This window comes from Thunnus maccoyii, chromosome 14 (genome assembly GCF_910596095.1).
Source record: "Thunnus maccoyii chromosome 14, fThuMac1.1, whole genome shotgun sequence".
NCBI lineage: Eukaryota > Metazoa > Chordata > Actinopteri > Scombriformes > Scombridae > Thunnus > Thunnus maccoyii.
Genome location: NC_056546.1, coordinates 9099905 through 9126170, shown reverse-complemented (window position 1 = coordinate 9126170; position 26266 = coordinate 9099905). Strand labels below are relative to the sequence as shown.

The following is a 26266-nucleotide window of genomic DNA, read 5'->3' as shown; positions in this document are numbered from 1 at the left end:
ATCAGCATTGACAAAAATATATTGAAGTTTCAAAATGCAACATGTAGCTGATTTTTCTGAATTGAGCTCAAAGCAGCCTGCAGGTAGAGGATTTTTGCCTGTTGGCCAAAGACATTTATAAGTTGATGGACACAGTGTGAGAATGTCCAGATCCATCCTTTTCTCTGCTTTTCTACCTTTCAGTCCACACTAAGGCAGCATTTTCCCTTTACCTAATGACTGAGCTTTTGCACAGTGGTGTGGATGAACAATGTTGCAGCATTTGTTAATTGTGACTTGATCTCTGTGCCGGCTTGCTGCTCCTCTATAATAATAATAATATAGAGGTCAGGTCATACACAAGGTCCACTGTGAGCTGGAGGGAAGATATTGTTTTTTCTTTTGACACCTGAGCAGGTTGAATTATTTTTGACCTTTGAAGTCTGACAGAAGTCTTTTGATGTAAATCCATACATCTCTGTGATTTGCATGATTGATGGAAGTGGGTTGCTAAAGGGAAACAAAGCATAAATTAAAATAATTTTTTTGAAAATTGGTCGTTGTTTGCCTCGTGATACTATAACTGCTTACTTTATACTTAATTGGTCGTTGTTTGCCTCGTGATACTATAACTGCTTACTTTATACTTCACTTTAATGGCTGCCGGACAGCCGGTGGAATTTGTTTTGGGTACAGCATGTTTAAAACACTCACACAGTGTCAGCAGCACAACATACAGGCAGACATACAGTAATGTGCAAAACTTTTAGGCACTAAAAGTGAGGATGCTTTCAAAAAATATTATTAATTATATTATAATATTATAATTATTATTATTATTATATTATTTCAAAAATATTGCAATAAATTGTTTGTGTCAATTAACTTCATACAAATTAAAATCAATATTTGGTGTGAGCACACTTTGCCTTTAAAACCGCAGCAGTTCTCATTACACCTGCGGGCAGTTTTTCAAAGTACTTGGCAGGTCGGTTGTTTGAAGCATCTTGGAGAAGTTACAACAGTTCTTCTGTGAATTTAGGCGTCTCGGCTGCTTCTGTCTCTTCATGTAATCCCAGACTGACTCCATGATGTTGAGATCAGGGCTCTGTGGGGGCCGTACCATCTGTTGCAGGACTCTTTGTTCTTCTTGTTGCAGAAGATGGTTATTTATGACTCTGGCTGTATGTTTGGGGTTGTTGTCATGCTGCAGAATGAATTTATGACCGATCAGACGCCTCCCAGATGGTATTGCATGATAGAACGAAGAATCTAAACATGTCAAGTGCCTAAAACTTTTGGTACTGTATAACATACACAAGAAGTAATATTTGCAATATTCGTAGGTGGACAGAGATAAGCTGCATGTAGCATGATGAAAAGATGGAGTCATCTCAGACTGGAGATCAGAGTTGACCTGTTTTAGTTACAGCTAACACAATGTTGACACCTGTTAACACTGCGCGAGAAACTACTAAATATTTTTAATTCACTGATTTTGTTATGGTGCCCAAACTTCCTCTCAGTTCACTGATGATGTTTTAAGTCTCAGTTGTTGAGTTTCAAAAACATTAACCCTTACGTACTGTTCATAGTCTTCACAGTATCTCCTCATAATAAGTCTCTATGTCAAACTTCTGATCCACAGATCTAGTTTTCATTCATAAATACCTCGTCAGTCATCAATAAATAGGTGATTAAACCTTAATGAAGTTTTCAGAGAGCAGAGAGAGTTTATTCTTCAGGTTTTACACTATTTGTTTATGGAGTAAAAAACATTCACAATCACACTTTATTGTGGTCCTGCGTTACCTAAAACAGGAAAACATAACAGGCATCATGATTTCAATAAATGTTTATTGAATGTGAAGAATGTAACAATGTTTTTGACGGTCCATTTTTGTATATTCTGGGTCACTTTAGGAAAAGTCCTAAAGTTTCAGGCTAAAAGAAAGATGTTTTTACTGATCTCAAATGTACAAGTTGATCAGTTTTGGCTTGAACACTATGTTACAGTGAAGGGTTAAAACAACATTTCGGGCATTTAGGGGCACCATGAGAAATTCAACAAGTCTTTAAAACTATGCTAAAATACCAAAAACCTCCATTAAAAGTGAAAATCTTTGTACATATGAACAGTATAGCTTACTATATTTATACTAACTGAAGATGTATTCACTTGTAAGAGGTGCTGGGATAGGCCTCATCCCCCCCGTCACCCTGAGCAGGACAAGCGGTGGAGAAAATGGATAGATGGATTTATGTATTTGTGGAGTATAAGTATACATTTCCTATGTGTCATAAAGCTACTCAAATCCTTCTCTGTCACCTCGTTGCTTTCTGTCACCTGAGCGTCGCGGGTTGATGTCGTGTTGTTCCAAAGGTTTCCTGCTTTGATCACAAAGGGACGTCTGCCTTCCAGGAAACATTGGCAGTGTTAGTCTGTGTTTCCACTTATATCATCATCATCACAGCATCAATGAGTCACCACATGTGAAGTGTTTACCTGGGTGGGAGCAGATCTCATTGTATGGGTGTTTCGGAAACTGGAAGCAGGCAAGGTGACTGGCGGTAATTTGAGGTCATGATACTGTAAATGTCAGTAAGGTGTGTGTGTGTGTGTGTGTGTTTGTGTTACAAAGAAAGAGAGAGAGGGGAGAAGAGTATGAGGCAGACTGAAAGACACACATAGATATTGATTGTAGTAAAATTTTTCTCCACTAGATGGCGACTCGGTTCCACAGAAAACAACCGGGTCTCTAACACTGTTTTTCTCTGCTACAATCCTCATCTCTGCCTGCGTTTAAACTACTTAAAACTACTTTTCAGTTGACTGAAAACATAATTTTCGACGCTTTTCTGTTCAGTTTCGTTCTAATAGCAACATAATCCACAACCAGCCTCTGTTTTGAATATTAACACACAGTCTTTGTCACCGTTTTATCTCTGCAGACAGTTTTCAGGGCGGCTGTCAGACAAAAAAAATACACTTTTCATCAGAATAATCACCATAATACACCAATAATATGTTACTGTTATGTTGCCTTTGCGCCCAGTACTGTATTTAAATTCAAGTTAATCGTGATTTATGGTTCGTTTATTCTCTCAAATGAGCACTTATTCCCACAGACGGAATAATGTTTTGTTTTTAACATAACGCTATTCCTCTATCTCTCAGTGATTTTCTCTATTAAACACATATCATATAAATTATTTGCTATAATAAAACACTGTTTTTAATGGTGAAATCGTTCATAACAGACCAGCTCATTGTGTAGTCAATTTCATTTTTGTTTCGACAAGACAAGTCAAATATATTTAACAAAAACGAAAAAATTACCCAAAAGTTTTTCCACGTAGGATTATTAAAATGTATTTGACCGACATGTAACCTTACCTCCTCCTCCAAGAAATATACAACCGCCAAAAACTGAATAATGAAACGCCCTGGCTGCAAAATGTTGTGTGTATTTAACATGGTTTTACACTTTCTATTATAGGCCTAGTAATTGTGTTGAGGAGTAGCAGAGAGTGAAATAATACTTTACATAATTACATAATTTGTAGAATATCTTGCAGCAAACACGCAAACCGGGATGGAGCATTAAAAAGTCAAATCTTCACTTCGATAAATAAACGTGTTGAAGCACGTCGTCACTGCGGAACAATTTATAAAAATCAGACGCAGATAATTAAATATCCTTTCATATTTTATAGCTGCATGATGTTTCTGTAATTAATTTCCTGCTGCTGCTGCTGGAAATTAAGTTTTAATGACTTCAAGACTTGACAAGAACTAATAATATTAGTCAGTGTGTTGAATAAAGACGAATAGTGATGTGATTTCCAAATGAATGCTTGTGCATTTTCGATTTGTGTTGCTTATTTCTGCAGCAGCTGTGATGACCAGATCACATTTGGACCCAGTTATGCTGAGACAGGATGGCCTGCAAAATTAAAAACAGTTTTAAGACAACAAAATGACGCTGGACGTGCCACGATTTAAAAAGAAAAGAAAGGAAAAATAGACACATTTAAGTCCAAATTGGTTCCTGTGTGAGCTGGTTTTTAACTTTTGGCCTTTTCTTCTCTTATATCCAGTTTCAGAAACCTCTGGGACGCATTATGAGGGTTTGCGGCGCGTCTGTGCCCTTTAAAACGTTTTTGTTGCGATAAATACATTTATTTATCTTTTTATTAGTCTATGATAACATCACTTATTATTTGAATGTATCATCTCATGCTGTTATGAAGCCACGACTATGTAAAGTTCGTTTTATTCATCTATTAAAAGATTTCCACCGTTTTTTATAAAAACTGCGCTGATTGGTGGCAACTTTAAAATAAATGCAGTTTAAATCGCGACTTAATTGAAGACATTTTTCACAATTGATCATGAGAAATAATGCAGCTCTTCTGGGGGGGAAAACCGTGTGATTTGAATAAAATGTAAAATAACAAGATGTCACGACTTCCTTTTGCATGAGGTGAAAATGTTCCTGTGGATATTGTTGACAGGTATTGACAAGTTATCACTCTGTAAACAACGAAAACAACAAGACCCGATAATCGAAATGTCACGGCCTGATAAGCTTCCTGTGTGATGAGAAGACAGACGTTTGACATTTTGAGTTTGTTTTTCCTGCTCAGTCTTTCACACACACATAGAAGGAAATTCATTCACTTCACACAAGCAGGAAGAAATGATGGAGGCTCTTTTTAAAAAAAAGTGTGTTAAGAGGTATTAATGACATCAATACCCCAAGTCTTTTCTGTAACATCTAAAAATAAAAACCTTTTAATATTCTGTAGATAATATTGAGACCTACATATATGCATATTATTTTATTTCAAACATGACAGAATTATTAAACCTATCATTGAAAAACAGTCTGTGCCACCCTAAAAGTAATGATAAATAATCTATTTATTATCAGTTTGATTATGGAATTGGCATGTGCAGTGACATCTGTACATTATTTTCTTTAAACATATAATCTTTTGTGAGAGAGAATAGCTTCAATGCATCTTATATTTAATATCTGATGTGTTTTTCTCTGTCGTGATAGAAAACTGTATAGAGACGATCAATAACCTTTCAAACTCCTATCATCACTCAGCCGTGACATCAAATTCAGAGTTCAAATTTCATTTTCTTTGTACTTTGAATATATAAAGTTTCACATCTTTATTCTTGTGTGACTATGCGTGCGTGTGTCTGAGTCACCTTGGACTCCTGTGGTTGTGAGGAAGGTAATATTCACCCAAGTAGTGGTGTCACCGGCTCTAAAATGAATGTTACAGTAGAAATGCTGCAGGTTAAATGGGAGCTTCTACTGCAGGGTGCAAAGTAAAGACTTTAAATGCTGCACGTACTGCAGGAGGTGGACGGTGTTTGTTTTCATTTCACATCGTAGCTTTGAGCCTCGGCAACCGGAGCTTGTGACTGTGTGAACCGGGGAACCAGACAATACAAATACAGACAGTAGGTGTGTACAGTGGAAAATAAAGAACCTGAAACAATGATATATCATTTCAGGATTTTTTTTTTTTTTTCTTTTGATATTTCCTATAAAAGAACCTAAATCTTGATGTAATTTTCCTCTTGTGTGCAGCTACTAAGCCTTATAAATATCATTTTCATGGCTAAATGGTGGATGAGTTTAATTTAAGTGACATTAAAATACCCATTAATATGAAAAATAAGCATATCAAAGTTAAGTTAAAACAGTGAGTAAAGCATATGATATTTTTAAGTCTTTTGCAAAACACCTTGCACGCAAACACTAAACAAAAGATTTGACATGTGGGAATTATCTGTTCAGTAAATCATAAATGGTTAGTTGCATGCGAACATGCATGCGACTGCACTTGCCGCAGCGCTCATGAACATGTTTTTAAGGTGTCTGGGACATCATTAAATCTGTTTTTCTGAAGCAGAAGCTTTTGAGGAGCTTGTGGTGCTATAGATAAGTTGTTCCTAACCAGGGTTTAGTCTGTATCTAAACTGATCTGGTGGTTGTGTATTTTTACTTTTAGCTTACTTATTATTTGCTGAAACTGAACCTTATATTTGGTGTTTTCTTTTATATCTCTTGGTTGACTTGGATGGAATAACAAATTTGCCAGTCGAGACGTGATGTGACGTGTCTTCATGCCGGTCCCTTCACAGATTTAGCAAAACATGATTTCAACCGTTTCCTCTGCTTCCCAGATGGAAGTTCACGCTCAGCTTTAAAAGATTTGATTTCAGATAAACATCAAGTGAAACTGCACAATAAATACGGTACTTTCATTCAAACCATATTCATCTAATCGAGGTGGAAAGTGACACCTGCTTCTACAAAAAATGTTGTGGGCATCAAAGCAATGTGTGTTATACTGTTGTGGTTATGAGTTGCTCTGTGTTAATGATAATACACAGTTGGTGTTTTTGTACAAGTGACTGTTCAGTTTCAGGATGCGAGACGTATAATTCAATATGTACAGCACTCCTTTTAAATTTGCCTTGTTTAGATCATTTATGTTCCAAGAGGGCAAATAAGGCTATTCTGTCTCTTTTTTCTTTATTTAGCACCGGCAGTGTTGATTATATAAATCAGTCATTTAGTATGTTTTTCATGGTATGTTGCTCATCTCTAATTCACTACATTGCATTTAAAATGAGTAAGTAGTATGACGTAAAGTGCTGATTTGTGGCTTTAATAATGTTTGGGGGTGTCTGTGTCCATATTGGGTGACCAGTTTTTACCTTTTGGGGGTATAGAAAAGGCTTCAGTTTTTACATGGTTCATCAGACATTAAAAGTTTCTAATGTACTGTAATTAAAAGCCAAAACAGAACAGCCCAAATACTTGCAGCCTGAACAGAGAAGTGAAAATAGTGGTTAGGTGCAGCCCTAACTTAAACCATGCCAGACCCACACACTGTTTATTGCTCAATATCACTGAGTTTTAGGTAAAATCCCAGTGTTATCAAAGGCAGCATTTACTGTGTATCAGACAGAATTATGAGAACATGAGTTTCAAACGGTGCACAAGTCATAAATTACACTTCAATGCTCAAGAAAGCATAAAAAAGAGACACCTTTTGGATTTCAGATGTGTTGGAACAAGCAGATACAACATGCTAGGGCTGCAACTAACAATTATTTTCATTATTGACTAATCTGTGGATTATTTTCTCGATTAATCAGTTAGTTGTGTGGTCTATAAAATTGGGAAAAATGTTTCCCAAAGCCCAAGATGCAACCTCAAATGTCGTCTTTTGTCCCGTTTATCAGTCCACAACCCAAAGATATTCAGTTTACTGTCAGAGGACTAAAGAGACCAGGAAATATTCACATTTGAGAAGCTGGAACAAGAGAATTTTGACTTTTTTTTTTTCAAAGATGTCTTAAAAGGATTAATTGACTATCAAAAATAGTTGGAGATGAATTTAATATTTGGCAACTAATTGATTAATCGACTAATCATTGCAGCTCTACAATATACAGCACAGTATGTCATTGAGAAGCAGTGTGGAGAGTTAATTCTCCAGTTTGAACACACTTTTAGGGGATAGACGAAGATCAAAAGTGAACTTATTTTTACGAGTTTGGCTGAATATGTGAAGAGAGGATTGGCACTGAAACAATCTTAGTCTGCATATAGTGTGTTATGTAAGGCCTCCATGCTAGAGGATGTTGAAACAATAACAGCATTAAAAACGCACATCACTGTCCCAGTATTTACATCTGTCAGAGATGTAGTTGTCCTAAAATAACTACAGTAGGTCCCTTATCATAACTGAATGGTAGAAGATGTGTTTTCCAGCGAATGTCCCACTTTAAAACATAAATATCTGTGTGGAATGAAACCTGATGTTTGTGTCTGGGTGTGAAGCTTCATAAGGAAATCAGGCAATGATCCGCAGTGAAGCATGTCAGCTATGGAAATGAGAGATTTTTATCATTAAGTTATCCTATCCCACTCGTAGCACACACCTACATACACACCCACAGCCGCTGACACCCTCATACAGTCTCACGCAGGTAAACACTCAGACACCCACACACTCACTTTCTCTCTCGCTCTTGCACACACACACACACACACATCAACCCTCCATCCGTCAGCACGCACTTTATACGACACCTAATTGTGTTTGCCAAGAGTGTGATGTGTGTTCTCTAGAGGCCTCTGGCACGCTGGGATCTTCGTGGGTCACCTTGACAAATATTATTAACCTGCAGTGTGCAATATATTTTTGTTTTGTTTTTTTCCACCTAACTTTGATTTTCATCATTTTTGCACTTTGTGTTTCTGAAAAATCTCACAGCTCAGTGAGTGGACAATATGCACATACGACATTTTGGAGCCAAAACATGGATTAAAAACACGACACACGTACATTTTACTATAGATATTATCATTTCTGCTACTACTAATGTTACTACTACTAATACTAACACTGCTGGTGTAGAATTCATACTGCATGTACTATTATTACTCATAATATTCATTTGGAAAAAAGTGACCACTATCAAAACTACTACACATACTACTGGTGATACCATTACTCTTTATTATTGCTACTTCCATTTTTAACATTACTACTACTACTACTACTACTACTACAGTAATATCACATTTTTTACCATTACTACTAATATCACAACTACTACTGATACTACTACTACTACTATTACTATTACTGTTATTGTTGCTACTTCCATTTTTAATATTATTACTACTACTACAATGATTTCTACCATTACTACTATTACAACTACTACTACTACATCTGATAATACTATTATTAGTACTTTTACTGCTATTGTTGGTACTTCCATTTCTAATATTGCTACTACTATTACTACTACAGTAATAATAATTATAATTTCTACTACTAATATTACATCAACAACTTCTACATTAGCTGTTACTACTATAATTATTGATACCACTATTAGAACAAGTACTGTTATTACCATTACCACAACTACAGGTATAATGTTCATTGGTTTGTGAGCTTCTCGTATGTTTACAAGATACAATAGTATACTAGTTGACAACATTATCTAAACGTACAGTATGAGAATGAATATAGTGACCTTTAACCTCATTAAAGGGCATCAAGCTTAATGTCTAAAATCACTAAAATCATAATTCATTACTGGAAAACAGATAGTTATTACTCACTAGAAGCTAATGTTGTTGCATCAGATTTAAATTTCAGTATTATTTGTTTTGTTCAGGATTGTATTTGACCCTCTTGGGAACGTTCAGTACTCGGGTGTATGCTGCGTCATGATGCAATAACTTTCCAGTGGAATGTGGACGTATACTAGTTTTGGCTGAGATGGTCATTAGACGCAGACACTCCAGTATGTTTTCATACATTATGGATAGAGTATCATGTGTTGTTTGCTTTGTTTGCTTTGTCTTCTCTGACGTCTGTGTGTAATGTAAGTAGTGTCTTGTACAGTAGGCTTATGTGCCGGCTGCACATTTGGGTGTAAGATGGAGTATGTTATTAATTCCAGACGGGAGCTGACACTAAAATATAATTTAATTCAGTAATGTTTCAGCAACTACTGCTGCTACTTTCCACCAAATTGATCATGGTCTAATAAAAAAATAGAAACAGTGTGTAAATTGCTGCATTATTACACTTTGTTGTGACATAAAGAGTAGAGCTCAATTCTAGCTTTTTTTTTTTTTTTTTTTTTAGGTGAATATTGACTGTAAAACAGATTAAATAATTTGCGTGGGAGGTTGCTGTATTTCTTCAGCCCCGAGTGGTGTCTGCAGCCTTCCTCTCAGGCTGCAGATGCAGAGAAAGTCCAATTAGCAAAGAACAACACAAAAATGGGACTTTGCAGAAATAACACCTTTTGGATATGCAGTATATTGTGCAAATCCACCTTATCAGCCTAAGAACCTGCAGAAGCTCAGCAAATCCCTTCATAAATGAGCTCAGACCATTTACCAGGCTGTGTTTTTTTTCAGCTGAGAGATTCGGATACTTCAAAGATTCAAAGAACAGCACTGCAAATAATTTTCTGCCAATCATGACTGTAAATCAGGCTAAATATTAATCACCTGGCTCATCTGCTCTGTCAGAAATGTCACTTTCCTCTTTGCAGTTTGGTGCATTTCCTGATGTTCCACGCAGTGTTAGCATGGCATTTAGAGTAGATGAGCATGACCTTTTGAATGTAAACATTAAGAGAAAAACTCATTTGAATCTTGCACACAGCTGTAATTAGCAGATACATCTGTTACTGTTGGTCTATAAATATGCAGTTTTACAAAGAAAAAAAAACCACGATGAGCCAGTGAGTTCCACTTTACAGACAATAACACAAGAAGTGTGTATAATATTCCCTATGCTATACAGACACTGAGCACAGAATGAATGCATCAGCGAACACCTGTTTTTTATACAAGGTTGGCACTGTGGTATTATTTATACCTATCTGCTGCTTCCTGCCCATTTGCACTACTGTATTTTTTATATGTTTGTTTTTTAATGGTGTGTTGTGCTATGTATGTACTTTTACTGTACTTTGGGAGAAGCTCAAGACAAATTTCCACTTAAGTGGACAGTAAAGTCAATCTTATCTAATCTAATATTGAGTTGAACCCTGTACAGAAGGTGTGTGCTTTGTTGACTTTGTTGTGTGTTAGCAACTTATGCCATCTTTGAGCTACAGGGGCGAGTTAGCTGTGCACATAATACCTGGAAACACTTGTTGTGGTTCACTTTAGGTTCAAGTGAATAACATGCATGAGGCAGATTAGGTGACAATTTAGAAATGTCTTTTAGATGTAAACAGCAGGTTAATTTTGCAAACAGCTACACTGGCTTGTGAGCTGTTTCCAAGACAGATAATAGTTTGCAAGTTTACAACATTATCTAAGCATATCACAACAATAATGGAATTATCAGTTCCCAAAACTGCTCATAGATAGCAGTAGCTGAGCTTATTCAGTTGAGATCTAATGTTTAATTTTATGATATTCATTACATTAGTTGATAAATTGTTCTTTAAAATGTCAGAAAATAGTGTAAAATGTCCATCACAATCTCCCAGAGTCCAATTATGTCTTTGATTTCTAGTTTTGTTCGACCAACAATCTAAAACCCCAAAATATTCAATCTATTATCAGAGAAGACAAAGAAAAACAGCAAATATTCATCATTTGGACCATTAACAGAAAACCTAAACCTGTGAATTTTGCTTGACACATTTTCACAATAAATCATCAAGTTAATTTTTTGTCGACCAACTAATGGTCTAATTGTTTCAGCTCTACACTCAGCTGTCCACGCATATTGTTGCCAAGAGATGAGAAACCTCCACATGGCTGCTGGATCGAGAGTGAATCACCTGAAAGGAAGAGAATAAGAAAGACAACAAAGATTGAACATGAAGGAGATAAAAGTCACATGAAGTGTTGAGAGTTCAGGTGAGAGGAGTGTGTGGGCTTTATTTGGCTCCACAGATGGCACACACACACACACACACACACACACACACACACACATACACACACACACGCCCAGAAAACGTTAAATGTCAGCATGCAGCAATACCAGTGCCTCCTGTCATACCTCTCCCTGAATAGTAAAGCATAGCCTGAAACCCACAAACCTTTTCTCAGTTTTGTTTTTCAGAAGTTGACAAGAAAAAAACTGTTGTTTCACCTTGAAACTGACTAAATATGGTATGTTTTGAGCCATGCTATATATTCATATTCCTGGAACACGCACAGTATCCCCACTACTGATCACCTGTTTATCAGAAACATTTGGTTTATGACGGATTCCCCTATGACAAGCCTTTCTTGTTCCTGTCTACAAGTCACACCACACTGTGCGAGGAAACAATCCGCTAATTTGAGGTAGAGAGATCATGTGCCGAGCAACCTGCTTTACCGCTTGTCTCTTATCTGATCTGCCTCTTACTGATGTGAAGCTGTGTCACTATTAAAGCAGCACTCTGACTCATTGTCTACCTGAACTGGACTTTCCCATTGTTTTCTATCATGTTCATCAAATTGAACCAAAATCTCTTCAATTTCAAAACTATTGCATAATGCCACGTGTTACTTGCCTGGTTGCAGCACTACAATAAGACATAAATAATGCATCCAGTATTCTACGGGTGATGTATCATGCATATTTCCAGGTCTATATTTATATTGTGGAGCTCTACTGGAATATCTTTGGATGATTTACAGTTAAAAAAAAACTCCTTATTTAACTTATACTGGTCCTTTTATGTAGCCCTTCAGTTCAGCCTCTGTCTGAAACAGGCTGTTTTAGCTCCTGTCTCCTTAAAGGTTTAATGTGTAAGAATTGGCCACCTGATCCAAACAAACAGGGGGCAGCATATCACCACTTTTTCACTTTTTTTTTTTCTTATTCTTTACTCAAACATTTAACTTCGAGCCTGAATCTGATCCTAAATATGCGAGTGGAAAATGTGAATAGCCCATGGAACAACCTCAGCAACAATGGCTACAGAACGAACGGGTGTATGTGGGCATGCTCGAACGATCCGACGTTTGTTTGAGGAGGAAGTAGAGGTAACTTTGCAAACAAAGTGTTCAGAGCAGGCTGAAGCCCTGGCTTTTGACCTGCAGGGATTATTTTTACATACGTTCATCTCAAGTTTAGGAACTTTGACCATGTTTAACATAGATATCCGACATAATGTAAATGATAGAAAATCACAAAAAAGCATGATATGTCCCCTTTAAATCCAACTGAAAATTCTTTCTCAAACCATGTCAGTGATTATTAATGTATTGTTTATATTTTTTATTGTTGAAAGGAAAGGGGGAAAAAATGTCTTTGGACTTGAGCCTGACAGATAAATTTGCCAGACCGATATATCTGTTGATATTAGCTTATCACAGCATATAAATTAGCCAATTGGTAACAAGAAATTGTTATTGCTATTTTTCAACTATCAAAATTCCATATAATATAATAACATAATATATGCACAGACAGGGGGTGCTGTCATGAAACCAAAAAAAAAAAAAAAAAATCTTCCATTTTATTTCAAAAGATAGCACAGGACATAAAACTTACAAAGCAGATCTGTATGCTGTACTGGACCTGTCATCTTGATTTATTGTTGCACTGCTTTAAATTGCGTAGAAAACTGTCAGCTGGCAAAAACAAACAAGAAAAGAGCTGAAACAGATGGCATCGACGATTCGAGAAAGTTTGACTTTAGACCATTTTTATTACTGTTACGTTAAGTCATCAGTGAGTTGGAAAAGTCATGCTTGGCCAGTGCCCAGTAGGACTGCACTGGAGAAATTTAGCTTGGCAGCTCTGAAGAAAAAGCTTGCTTGTTTAAAAATGTGCAGTCAGATAAGTGGTCCTATTGCGGATGTCTAAAAAAACTACCACAAAGCCAGTACTGTTTTGGTTTTAATGCTTTCATTTCGACTGAGGGATGGATAGAGAAAAGTCTGTGGCCTTTAAGCCTCAATAAAACTCTTTAAGAAATCCAATACTTAAGCTCAAACTTGCTTCGTGTTTGGCCAGAATCGATTAGTATGGTGGACAACAGTGCAAAAATATGGTTCAGGATGAAAATGATCGTAATTATACTTCATGAAGAAGTCTAACGTTATATAAACACACATCTGTCTGAATTAGCTCATTGAGCTTGAAGCTTTAGTGAAGAAAAGTTGTCTGAGACTCAATAAAGTGATGAAGAAGGTGAATATGAAAGCTTTCATTGTGAAATTAGTGTGGATTAGCTCACAGGGAGCCTTTGTTTGACCCAATGATTCACTGTATCCAATGTAAAGTGCTTGAGGATTGAGTGGCACTGTTTCACAGTCATTTGTCTTTGTTGGCTTATTATCTAAAAATTTCAAGTTAGAATATTACCTTTCCCCTGAAAACCTGTTGTGATACGATGACTCTGAACTACTTTTCACAGTTGGCGAGGAGAACTTACTGCTGCCAAGAAAAACTGCATCTCATCGCCTCATGATTCGACAATCTTCCGCTCTATCAACACATCAAAAACTTTTCCACATGCTTCGAGTCGCTGGGTGCCACCAAACCTCTGCCAAACCTTAGAGGTGTGAATCATAACAAATCAAATGTTTAATGATTCAGATTGTCCTTAACCCTTTAACCTCTTTTTCCTCAACATCTTAAATGTCAGTCATTGTTCTCCAGTAGCTGGAAAACCAGCAAAGACCAACATTTCCGTCTTTCCTTCTCTCTAATGTGACAGCAGAGAAGTTGACCTTTGGTTTTGTAATGACTTTTAAAAATTTCATGACTTTTTAGTGAAGCTTAGAGTTACCAAATCACTAGGGTGGTTTATCACGTGGGAAAACACATACCACTTCTTTTTAAAATAACACAAAATGATGCAATTGCTATGACTACTTTTCCTCTGTGGGAAAATCACAAAGGCACATCTTTGTCTTTTTACACTTCTCATCTCTTTGTTGCCTCTGTCTAGACCTTCAAGTGTTTTCTGGTCCAGGTCCTTTCCAGTTTTGGCTGTGTGTTTGTATCACTTTGTTGCCTGTTGCCGAGAAGAAGCGTTAACTAATAATGTCTCTCACTATTGCTGTGACAGGAGGAGACACGGTGAAGACTGAGTCTGTAAAACGTTGATTTATTCTGTAAAATGAATAAGTATGCAAGTTCTTCTTAGAAATGGCTCGCCTGTGAAATAGACTGATAAATCCGTTTGTCAGTTTTTTTTTTTGTGCGTCAGTTTGCTTTCTAATGGTGTTGCCGTTGAGGTTTACCACATAAAAAAACGTTCTTTATCATTGCTATAAACAATGAATTTTTGTGCAAAAGTGGGGAAAATAGCACATCACATGAAATGCATCTGATTAAAATTAGTGATATTACTGAGGTTGTGTAACATGTAACAACACGCTCATTTTTATGAAGCTAATTTGAGTCCTTAAAATTTTATTGTTTTCTAAGAATAAATATCTGCCAATGCCGTGGGATGCAAATCGACTTGCTTCAAGGAAAATAGGTTTTTACAATTCAAATATGGACAGAAATTACTTTATAAGAGTGTGACATTTAAAAAAAAAAAAAAATTGTACTCACTGCCTTATCAACAGTGAGTCTGTGCCATGGTGTGTATGTGTGAACATGAGACCTCTCCCACTTGTGGTTATCTTGTGTTCCAGACCGTAGGAGGCCTGCAGTCTTTCACATCAGGACAGCGAGACGTCTGCTTGCCACCGACACACAGACAGACTCATGCACACACACGTTCTGTGATGTAGAGACTGATAAAAAAAACAAGCACGTTGTGAAGAGAAAAAAGTGTTTAGCTTTAAAAGACACATTATGAGCCAAACAGTTAGTTTACCTCCCACTTGACCAGATAAAATCAACTTCTGACTGTTAGAAGATGCACCGACATGTTTAAGGTGCTAAAATTTAAAGATGTCTAAAGATAGATTTATTTTTATCTTCACAGCCATGCGTGCAAAATTAACTTTTTTGTCCACCAGCCAAAAGGCTAGTGAATGTTCAAATTTTATCGGCCACTCAATAGATTATCATTATTTTTCATTTGGCTGGTGAGTGAAGCAAATCTACCAGCCACTTGCATATTTTACCAGCATTTAGCTAGTGGCTGGTGCTCATTTTGTGCCCTGTTCACAGCCCAAAAAAAGTTTGTGTTGTGCAGAAATTTGATGTTTCTGCAATACCTTTCTTTTTCACAGTTATCGTTTTGCAGATGATGATTTTGTAGCACTTTTTTTTTCTTTTGATTGATCACTTTAAGTCCCTTTTGTTGTGTACATCCTAAAACTCATGAACCCCTATGAGAGGTCAGAGGTTTGATTCCTGCCAACAGCCGATGTAACGCATAACAGCCTTGTGTGGTTCTCTTTAAACAAAACATTCAAGAGGTCAAATATTTAAAATGTAAACTGCACACTGAAGTATTTTTAGAAGGATTGACCTATAACAGTCAGCAAATCCCATAAAAATATCAAAGTAAACTGAAAGTAGTTCCCAGCAAATACACTATGTACACTAATAACGTTTTCCGTAAACTACAGCGGTTTTAAGAAATTAGTCTTTTCAAACAACACTTCATGTGCTTTCAGTCCTACTAACAGCCTGCACCATACACTACAGTCTGCTGCTATCCAGTTAGTAGTAAATGCATCAGGTTGTAGCTTAGAATAAAGGAAACGGTTGGCAATATGATACAATTATCATAGCAGGTTTTGTGAGAACTAAAATCATAAATGTTGTTTGTTGGCTGAGACTGTACAATCAAACTTTGAGGCCGATGTTGCATGAAGACTGTTTGTCTTCATTGATCTGTTTGTTCACTGCTGGTGAAGAAGTGTATAATATAATAATCTGCTCCTGTATGTTTCTGCCATGGTCACATGGCGTGTTTACGAGAGCAGCAGTCTCATTTTCTTCTTGCCACTGTTGCCGTGTTTACATAGAGAACAATAGAGGCAGCGGTGGTGCCCAGCAGCTCTGTGAGGCTGTGATTTGATCTAATGCTATCATGATTGCAATGACGATATAATGTTTACCGTGTTCACCATCCCAGTTTACTGCATCAACATTCTAACATTTGCTAATTAGCATAAACAGAGTACAGCTGAGGCTGCTGGGATTGTCATTAGTCTTTTAGTTTATTTGATCTGGTTAAGGCATCAGATTAAAATTCAGGAGAGACCAAAGTTATTGTTGTTGATCATGGTCGAACTGAGACAATAATAATTTGAGTCTTTGGGTTCTCGGGTTAGTTTGAGGAGAAGAGTCTCAGCAGGTGGTACTGAGGCAGATTTCAAAAATGTCTCTTCACATCAGCTCCTCCAAGTTTCACAAGCCTCACCTCTCACATGATAAAGTAACCCGGGGACATTTGAGCAAACAGGTCTCATTGTTTCTAGATCCTTCACACTTTGCATGTAGGAAGAGAGTGGGAGTCAGTGATGCACTGTTCTATAAGCTTCATTGCACTTGGAAACAGGAGGTACTTCTGTTTTCTCTTGGATTTTTTCCCCCCACCCGATGTTTTAGTGTAGTAAACAAAGTTTTACCAAAGAAATATGTGGCTTGCACTTTTGAACCTTTGCTGGAGTCATGGACTGTGTCCTTTCTCAACTTCAGCTTGTCAAACTTCAAAATTAGATCACTAACAAAATCACAAAAATAGGTTCACCACAAAGAAGACATTGACCTTTTTAATATTCACACTGCCTGTAGACTTGTCATTCTGAGCTTCTGTGGCCTCTGTCTTGTGTGATCTCCATGATTAAACATTAATACTAATAAGCTCAAGCAGTTAATTGTTAGTTTCTTTCTTTCAAATGAATTTCTTGCTCTTTGATTCAAAGACAGGACTGCTAACTGGATGTAATGGGCTCTTATTAGTGAAACCTCCACTTAACAAGCTTTTTCCTGTTATTAAGTATCAGCAAATAGAACCTAGTGCCTTTGTCTGGAGCTGGGATGAATTGAGATTATGTTTTTTTTAATGCAGTGATATACAGCTATGTTTTTTAACTTTCTAGATTGCTCTAGCTGAGTAAAATAACAGTGATTGTCAATTTTTTGTCGTCATACCCACATTACTAATCACTAAGAGTTTCTAGTATGTAAATATGTTCGAAAGGGATTAATATTTCATCTTTAGTATACTGTCACACTGTTGATATTATGGTATTTCATTATTTTACTGAGCCACGTCTTCTGAATAAGACACTGATCAGGAAGGAAAACAATGTTTTATTGAGGAAGTGCAGATCATTTTTCTCCAGAGAAGCTTAGATGATTTGATGTCAAGAGAAAAGATGTTTGTCTTTAAATCAGCAGCTTTGTATCACAGCTCCTGAGAGAAATGACGGATGAAATCAAATCAACATGCTGATGAGAAAGGCAGGTTTTGTTATTGGCCTGACTCCAGACCTATTCGAAGGTTTATCTACAAGGGAGAACAAAAGCTCAGCTGCAGATTGTTCTGCATGTTCTTGTGATTTCATTCAGTGAACACTTGATGATGATGATGATAAACGGCTCCATGGAGAGACTAGAGAGTCTTTTATTCCGGCAGTGAACATATCTGTACATGAATCTGAAAGTAATAGTGGGATAAGCTGATCCAACTTTAATCATGGTATTTTCAGATTTGAAAAGGTGACAGAGTTTAAAAGTGAATATTTAGAAGAACATTGTGAGCTACAGCAAGGTTAAAATCATGTCTGGTCTCTGATATTTGTGCATCGGGTACATGACATCTACTTCGTGTTTATTTTATATGCATATTGTGATATTTCATGTGATATCTATTTTGTATCCTTGTATCTATCTCATACTTCTTTTATCAACTGGCAATATCAAACATCATAACTGATATTTGAATGTTGATGTGTATTACTTATTGTGTTGTTCACGTGATCAGCACACACTTGAATGGAGTTTTGTTCTGCTTGTTGTCTCCATTGTTGCCTGTTGCTGGGAAGCGTTGCCCAATGAAAAGACCGGTAGATGTGTGTCGAAACTGCTCAGTAGTTCTGTAGTGAAATGCTCGGGTTGTCAGGAAAGTCCTAATGTACACGTCATTGCAATGTACTTACCCAGAATGCATTGTAAAATTCTGCAGAGGTTTAACAAACTCAGTGGCTTCCCTTTACGGGGAATCTCTGTCACCATCTTAAGTGACAGTCCAATACTGGAAATGGACTTCTGTGACACTGACCCACTGAGAGTGAGTGAGCAGTGATGTTAAAGGATAGTTCACACTTTTTCCAAGTCTTAAAACAACAGTCGTAGCCCAAATGAACACTGAAACAGGTTTTGCTCACTGTAATCATTCCTCCTGTTTATACTGACCGTTAGAAGATCCCTTCTTAATGCAGCTTATAATGTTAGTGATGGAGGACAAAATCCACAGTCCTGTTTGTGTAAAAATGTATTGAAAAGTGTATCTGAAGATAGTATGAAGCTTCAGCAGTCTGAGTTAGTGAAATAAACTGGATATCTGCCACAGTTACAGTCTTTTAGTAAAAAGAATCCCTCTTTGTGTCTTGATGGCTGGTTTTTTGCTGCTCAGCTGCAGTTGAAGGATCGTGACAAAAAAAAGGAATTTGGCACTAAAAAGACTGTAACTTTGAAAGATATTGACTTGATTTGACTAAGTGGGACGACTAAAGCTTCATAATAGCTTCAAATAAACTTTTAAATACACTTTTGCACGGAAGGAGGACTGTATTTTCACTGATTTTTTTCCCCCATTGCTTATGTTGAAAGTGCAGGAAAGGATCTTCTAATGGTCAGTATGAACAGGAGGACTGATTACAGCAAGAAAAACATGTTAATGTTGATTTTAGCATTTCACTATTGTTTTAGGACAGACTTGGAAGAATTGTGAACCTATCCTTTAACCTACTCCTCACTTCCTCTAAGTAGTTTTAATCAACATTTATGCTTGTCAATTTTAAGGCCAGCTGAAGGGCAAGAGCATTTTATTTTCAATTCTCTGCTCCCCTCAGACTCTGTCCTCTCGCTGTGTACTTGTGTGATGCACAGTTCCTGGAATTACCGAGTGGTGAGGGGAAGTGAAGGCGTACATGTCACACGATTCTTAGATGTACCACCTGTATGTTCTGGATATGACGGGATACGACGTCATTACACTTCCGCTTCTCTGTACAGTACGTCCAGCAAATCATTTTCACAGTGGGGTGACACAACAGCAGCTAATGAAATGTGATTCAGATGAGCCAGTTGGTAAGCAGTGTCTGCTCGTTATCACACCATAATTACATATCCTACAGTAATTATTAATATCATTAACTGCAAGTATACTTTGCTATGACAACTTTGTTAAGACAAGCCCATAACAAGAGCATACATTTAAGAGTTTCTTTAGAAGATTAGGGTTAAGACTTTTTACACCATAGACCTGCTAACTCTGCTGAGGTACAGTATGTTGTTGATGTGAACGATTTAGTACACACAAGCTGTGTCCAGAATCACTCCCTTGTAGGCTTTTTTCACAGAAGACATTTAGACATGTGGGGAGTTAACAAGCAGAACGATAAAGCAAACAACCTTGTGGGTGACCAGATGCACCCCCCTTGCCTCCTCAGTTAAATTGTTGCCATCTGGGCGACGATATTGCCCTCCTCTATTTACTAAAAATAGATCCAACTTTTTTATTTGTTCCACAAGCCATTAAGTTTTTAAACAGGCAATGCCTTAGCACCTTATCTCTCATGCATTTGACCACTCCTTCCAAAGGATGTCCAGCTCGTCTGGCACGTCCTAATTATTGTTCTCTCCTTTTTCTCTCTCTCTTTTTTTTCTTTTCCTTACACCTAATTTGATGCTAGCTGTGAGGTACGTGTATGGGTATGTGTAGGAGTATGTCTATTGGCTTTTTGTGATGTTGTGATGAAATGCCTTGTGAGAGCGCTGTAAACCAGTTTCCCTACAGGGACAAATTAAGTATCTATCTATGTCACAGTAGAGAAATCACAGGTGTCTAATAACTTTAATTATAGCTGAATTGAATTTAGTGGATGGTTTCAGGGTCCTGCTATAGTGCATGCTGGTGCTTATAAAGAACAGAGCCATTGTTAATGTTATTAGCGACACCTGTGCTTTTCCTACAATGGCTAAACTAGTGTAGAATCACTATGTTGACCTACTATACTAAGTTAACATTTTGAACTTACTATAATTTAAAATGTCTGCTGTGAAAAAGGGCTCTTCACTAAATCACCATTCCCTATAGAATAAATGCTCAATAATTTACTCTATAGTGAGATTTTGGACTCTTAGGAATCATCATTTTGTGAGGTGTTGTGTTGCATAAGTGTAGTTTTCACATCTATTAAAAGCAGCGCATTTCATCGTGACATTTGTAGCTAAATGATGGTGTACATGCTATGGACAGTACTTTTGTTTTGGTCTCTTGTGGGTATTTTTGAAGGCACTATCAATTTTAAACTTGCACAGTATGCATAGCAAAACCTCTGCAAATGATCCAAAAATGCAGAAGCACGTCTGGTCTTCAACCAGCCTAAAACGGCTCATGTCACCCCACTTCTCATTTCTCTCCAGTGCCTCCATGTTGCTGCTCACTTTAAGGTCAAGTCACTAATGCACAGCACCCACTTATGTACCTAAACTCCCTTATTCAGGTTTATGCAAGTTCTCGATTCCCTACAATCTGCAAACGCCTGGTCCTACTGTCACTGCGAGGCAGGAAATCTAAATCCAAACTCTTCTCCTGTATGATCCCTCAGTGTTGGACCCAGTTGCGAACTGGATTTGGTCAGCAGTACTTACTTAATATGCTCTTTCTCCATCTCTCAATCCTTCTCAGGCTCTCTCTCATTGCACTAGGCATATATTACTTCAAGCACCTGCAAGCCTTGTGGCGCTTGCGTCAGGCAGAAGTGAATATCGTGGCACTTTTTCTGGACGGCTTCTCCTTGATCCATTGACGCTTGTATTGTATATTATTTACTTTTTGGACAAAAATGTCTGCCAAATGAATAAATGTAAACTTAAACCTACTAGTCAGACACTAAAATGGTTGAAAAGTGCACAAGGTTGCACATAGAGACACAACAGTTTTATCCTGATAAAGTTGCCATATTTTTAACAAAACCTCTGGAGGATATGATTTGGGGTTATTTGCAGGAGGGCACTGTGAGGGTAGTTTTTAAGGTAGGGGAGAGTGTTACTCTCTATTCACTTTCTCCGCATAGTTTTTCCGAGCGCGACTTTCTTTGTTGGCTTATTTTACGCCAGCGGCACTCGGCAAGTGGTGTTATTAGTCATGATGAGTAAAGTTTAAACTACTTGATTTAATCCTTAATACCACATGATTCAGAGCTCAATCAAATAACTATATATGAAATTTGATGGATGAATTGATTTATATGACCGTTTGAAAATCATGTAACTGACTTACATAAAGTCTGATATTCTAACATAAAGAATAAATATTTTAAAAAAACCACGAAGGGGAAGTTATTTTGAAGCAAATCATGTTAGACTGTTGGTTTGTGGAGGTGTGTGAGGCCTAGTTGTAACTGGTTGTCTCTTCACCACTTCAACAGATGGTGGTGTCGTTTTCACATCTCACTTCAAAATGGAGACGCTGTTTCAGGCCACAGCTCTCCTACGACTTTTGTTCTGTCTGTAAAGCCTCCCACATTTCTCTGTACTGTCAGAATGAGCTGTTATGTGCTGCAGGTCTTCATGTGCCACGATTGAACCATATCTTTCTGTCTTAAACTTTTCTCTGTCTTTTTTTTTTGCGGGGTGGGGCGGGGGAAGGGGGCCTCTTTCCAATCTTTTTTTTTTCTTTCACTTTTCTCTTATTTCTGCGTCAAAACATATAGAAGGCGCACAAAGAGAGAAAAGTAGATTTTTCTATTCCTTTCTGTGCCATGAAACTGAATCAAAAAGAGAACTACTTTGATCAATGAGGCATTAAAGGTGACATGATTCAGACTGAACCCACGTTTTAGAAACTAATGTCTCATAGTGAAATTTAAACTATGACTTGTGAGTATCATGAAGTATGTTTATGCCAAACGTTTTTTTTTAAATTTATACTTCAAAAGTCTTGCACATTTTCTTTGACATTTCTCTGGTTTTACCAGTGTCATAATTCCACTACACATTTCTTTTTTTTTTACTTTCTTTTCTACTTCTTTTCTTTTTTTTGTCTGTCTCTCTATCTTAAAATATTTTTAACACAAAAATAAAGGAAAGTAAATTTGAGCTCACATTCTCAAACTTAATTCAAAGAAGAATAAGATTTGTTTTTAGGTCTGTTTTTATGTATTTAAATGCAGAAATTAAGAGATTTCCACTTGCTCTTATTTGTGCTAGATCTTTATTTTGCTCTTGATTCATTCCTTCTTTCCTTTCTGCCTCTTTCTTGCCCTCTTTCTTTAATTTTCTCCCCTCTTTCAACTTCAAAATATCAGCGGCAGAGAAAGAGGAAAGCGTATTTCAGCTCCTCTACCCACTGTTCTCTCATCTCCTCAGCTTCCTTTTCACTTTTTTGAAACACACCGTGCTTGAACGCATCAAAGCCCAGCCTCAACGTCTTCTCCTCTGCTCTCTGACTAATTTTGATAGTAAAAGACGCCGAGTAAAGCTGATATGTCTCCACTTATATTTTTAGGTGGCACAGTCATGCTGGATTATGTCATAGTTTTCAGGTGTGCTTGGGGAAATATGTCGGTGGTACGATCGTCTCCAGCGACACTTGTTTACATCCCATCGAGACAAACTCGGTCTCTGCTGTCTGGGGAAAAATTGTCCACCTCAGTTCTGATTTGACTTTGTGTTCACAGTTTTTGTCGGACGCTAGAAAATTGTAGTCGGAGGCTGGCTGGTGTTTTGTCATAGGCCCCTGAATGTTTCTCATGGTGTCTTAAGTGTGAAAAACACAGTTAAACAGTCGATGTTGGTGTAGAAAACAATGCTAAGTAATTATTTGAACCCGGACTTGTGCACAAAGTGTGGTTTGTTTGCTTCGGGTTTGTGTTTTTTAATAAATAAAACGACCAGTAATAGTGAAACTCTGAATCAGAATGAGAAATACTTTGATCGATGATCCTTTAAAGGTGACATATAAACTCTTGAGCAGTGGGTGGAGTGGTGTTAAATGTTGGCAAACGGTTATTTTCTTTTTTTAAGGTGCAATCTACATTTCTAAAAGTGTGATAATCCAAATATATTTAAGCTATAATTTGCTAAAAAGCAAGAAGATACTGAAATAATTTTTAGTATCTCTACTGTATAAATAAATATATTTAGACATCATAGTCACATGTAATATAACATGTTTCAAGCTTGTTTTGAAATTAAACTGATGTAAACAAATTAAATAATATAAATACTACAATATGAGCATCATCACACTCTTAAATTATATCTATAAAATGATGGGTCATATTGAAAGTGAGGTAGATACTGAAACCCCAACATGACATTTATTTGTAACAAATTTGTTTTTCAAGGTGTAAATCTGTTTCAAAATGTGCTACTTAAAGTGACATTATAAGCTCGAACCTATGTGACTGTGTTTGTGTTAATTGGTGTCAGACTTGTTTTCTTCTTATAAATAAATCCATAAGTCATACTGAAACTGTGATGCTTTGGAGTGATAATATTACCAGAGCACCAGGGGAAATTTGCCTTGTGAAATGTTCGGTTCTCTGACAACCCACTCAGTTTCGACTGGAAAAAAAAAAAATCTTTTAACCTTTTCAGCAACAACAAATGCATGTTTAAAAAAAAAAAAAAAAAAAAAAAAAGAAGAGGAAGAAAAAAAGAGAGAAATGAGGGTGGCTGAATATTGTCAAGAGTGTGTTTCTTTACTGTTGACAACCGGTTCGAAGTCAAAATCCTGCTACTGGGTGCAAACTGGGGTTTTTTTTGCGGGATCATCCAGTCATCTAACCCAAGTTGACTCACATTTTTGAAAAAAAAAAATTTGAACGTCTGCGTATTTTTACGTTTTCAATTTTACACCGATGTCTCTGCTTGATAATTTCTTTCTGTCTTGACTGTGACTGAGACGAGCTATTTCAAAATGAGCCTAATTTCACGTATTTATTTTTGTTGATGACCCAGTTGTGACTCTGGTGGTAAAACTGAAATTCATAATTCTGAAAATTTTGTTGAGGGACTTTTAGAAAGTTGTGGTTTCTAATTATTGATTTCACTGCATGTGTGTTGACTATAACAACTTCTGCTTATGACTCAAATGCAGCTTAACAGTTTTTTGTTAAACATCACTGTCTTGAAATTCAATTGAGGGAATTTTAGAAATATCTGAAGATACTTTATAATTATTTTTACTGATTTTGACCTTTTCTTAGAACCCAGTTGTACCTACATTAGACTGGTTAAATGTTTCCTTTAGTGTTGAGATTTTTTTTTGTCTAGTAAGATATTGTACATTACATTTGTATAATACATTTGACTCTTCTATTGGGACATGTGTTGCCAACCTCAATCCCTGATCCTACTCATTCTCTTGTTTTCTGAAAATGCTAGCATGCAGGGGTTAGTTTCAGATATTAAATGTCAGATATGTTCAGTCTCCCTGATCTAAAATGAGACAATAAGTAAATATAAACATGTTTATGGTTTCAGTCAGGCAGTGCTGCGTCCTCAGAGTCCGTGGGTGGCATCCCTTTGTTGCCATCAGCAAGCTGTTTGACTAATCAGCTCACTGACTTGTTCTGTGTGTGCATGAATGTGTCTGTGTGTGTGTGTGTGTGTGTGTGTGTGTGTATTTATACAGCTACATTTAACCATTTATCTGTGTGTATGTATGAACAGTAAATGTGTATTGATGTAAGCATGTGTGTACAGTACAGATCTGAATGTATAGTTTGTGTTTGTACACGTGGTGGTTTATTTCACACTGCGTATGAGGTTCTCTGTGTGTGTGCACTTCCGCAGTTGTGTGTGTGTGCGCATGTATATATGCAGTATGTGCATGCATTTATTTGTACAGTATGTGTATATGCACATGTTTTTGTTAATGTGTTAATGTATGTTCTTTTACATGTTGTGTCTTTGTCTTGTATGTGTACAGAGCCTGTGCATGTCATTATTATTATTTTTATTATTATTATGTGTCTGAACATAATTATGTCTGTACTTGTATATGTGTTTGTGAAAGTGTATGTATTATTTCTGACTTTGGCTGTGGTTCTATGAGTGTGTGTGCGTGCGTGTGTGTGTGTGTGTGTGTGTGTGTGTACTTCTGCAGGGGTGTGTGTGCTCATACAGTATTTGTGTACATTTATTTGTACAGTGTGTGTGCACATTTATATGTAATTATCATTATTATAGAATACTAGGAAAGTCTGAGTCCACTTTCCCAAATAGGAAAGTGGTCTCAGACTTTTGGACCATACTGTATATTATTGTAGAATACTATTACTACTGTGTGTGTGAGATTTAACACCTATACTTGTGCACGTGTTAATGTGAATGTGTGTGTGCACAAGTATTGGTTACATTTATCTACAATCTGTGTGTGATTGGCTCTGTGTGTAAATATGCCAGTGTGTGATGTATATGTCTTTCCACATTTGTAGTGTCTTTGTCTATATGAAGGCTACATTGTGTGTATAGTATGTGTGCACATGTAGTAGGAATAATAATACTAATTATTATTATTATCACTACTACTTGTGTAAACATATGTCTATAGTTATGTATGTGTTTGTGATGATGCACATTTTAT

At 36.8% G+C, this 26266-nt stretch overlaps 2 long non-coding RNA genes across 6 annotated transcripts in view; one reads left to right on the top strand and one right to left on the bottom strand.

Moving 5' to 3' along the window:
- The window catches only part of LOC121911526, a 92950-nt gene that overhangs the window by 34231 nt on the left and 32453 nt on the right, over positions 1-26266 (top strand). For 3 of the 4 annotated variants that reach the window (XR_006099887.1, XR_006099885.1, XR_006099884.1), the window contains 2 exons: positions 11277-11435; positions 13937-14081. This is a non-coding gene — a long non-coding RNA (uncharacterized LOC121911526). The remainder of the gene's footprint in view (positions 1-11276; positions 11436-13936; positions 14082-26266) is intronic. The other variant, XR_006099886.1, reaches the window with a different exon arrangement.
- LOC121911527 lies at positions 1788-3615 on the bottom strand. 2 transcript variants are annotated; one of them, XR_006099889.1, is made up of 3 exons: positions 3536-3615; positions 2486-2569; positions 1788-2394 (listed from the first exon to the last, which is right to left on the bottom strand). It is a non-coding gene; the product is annotated as an uncharacterized LOC121911527 (long non-coding RNA). The 2 variants fall into 2 exon arrangements; XR_006099888.1 differs by lacking the exon at positions 3536-3615 and adding an exon at positions 3377-3479.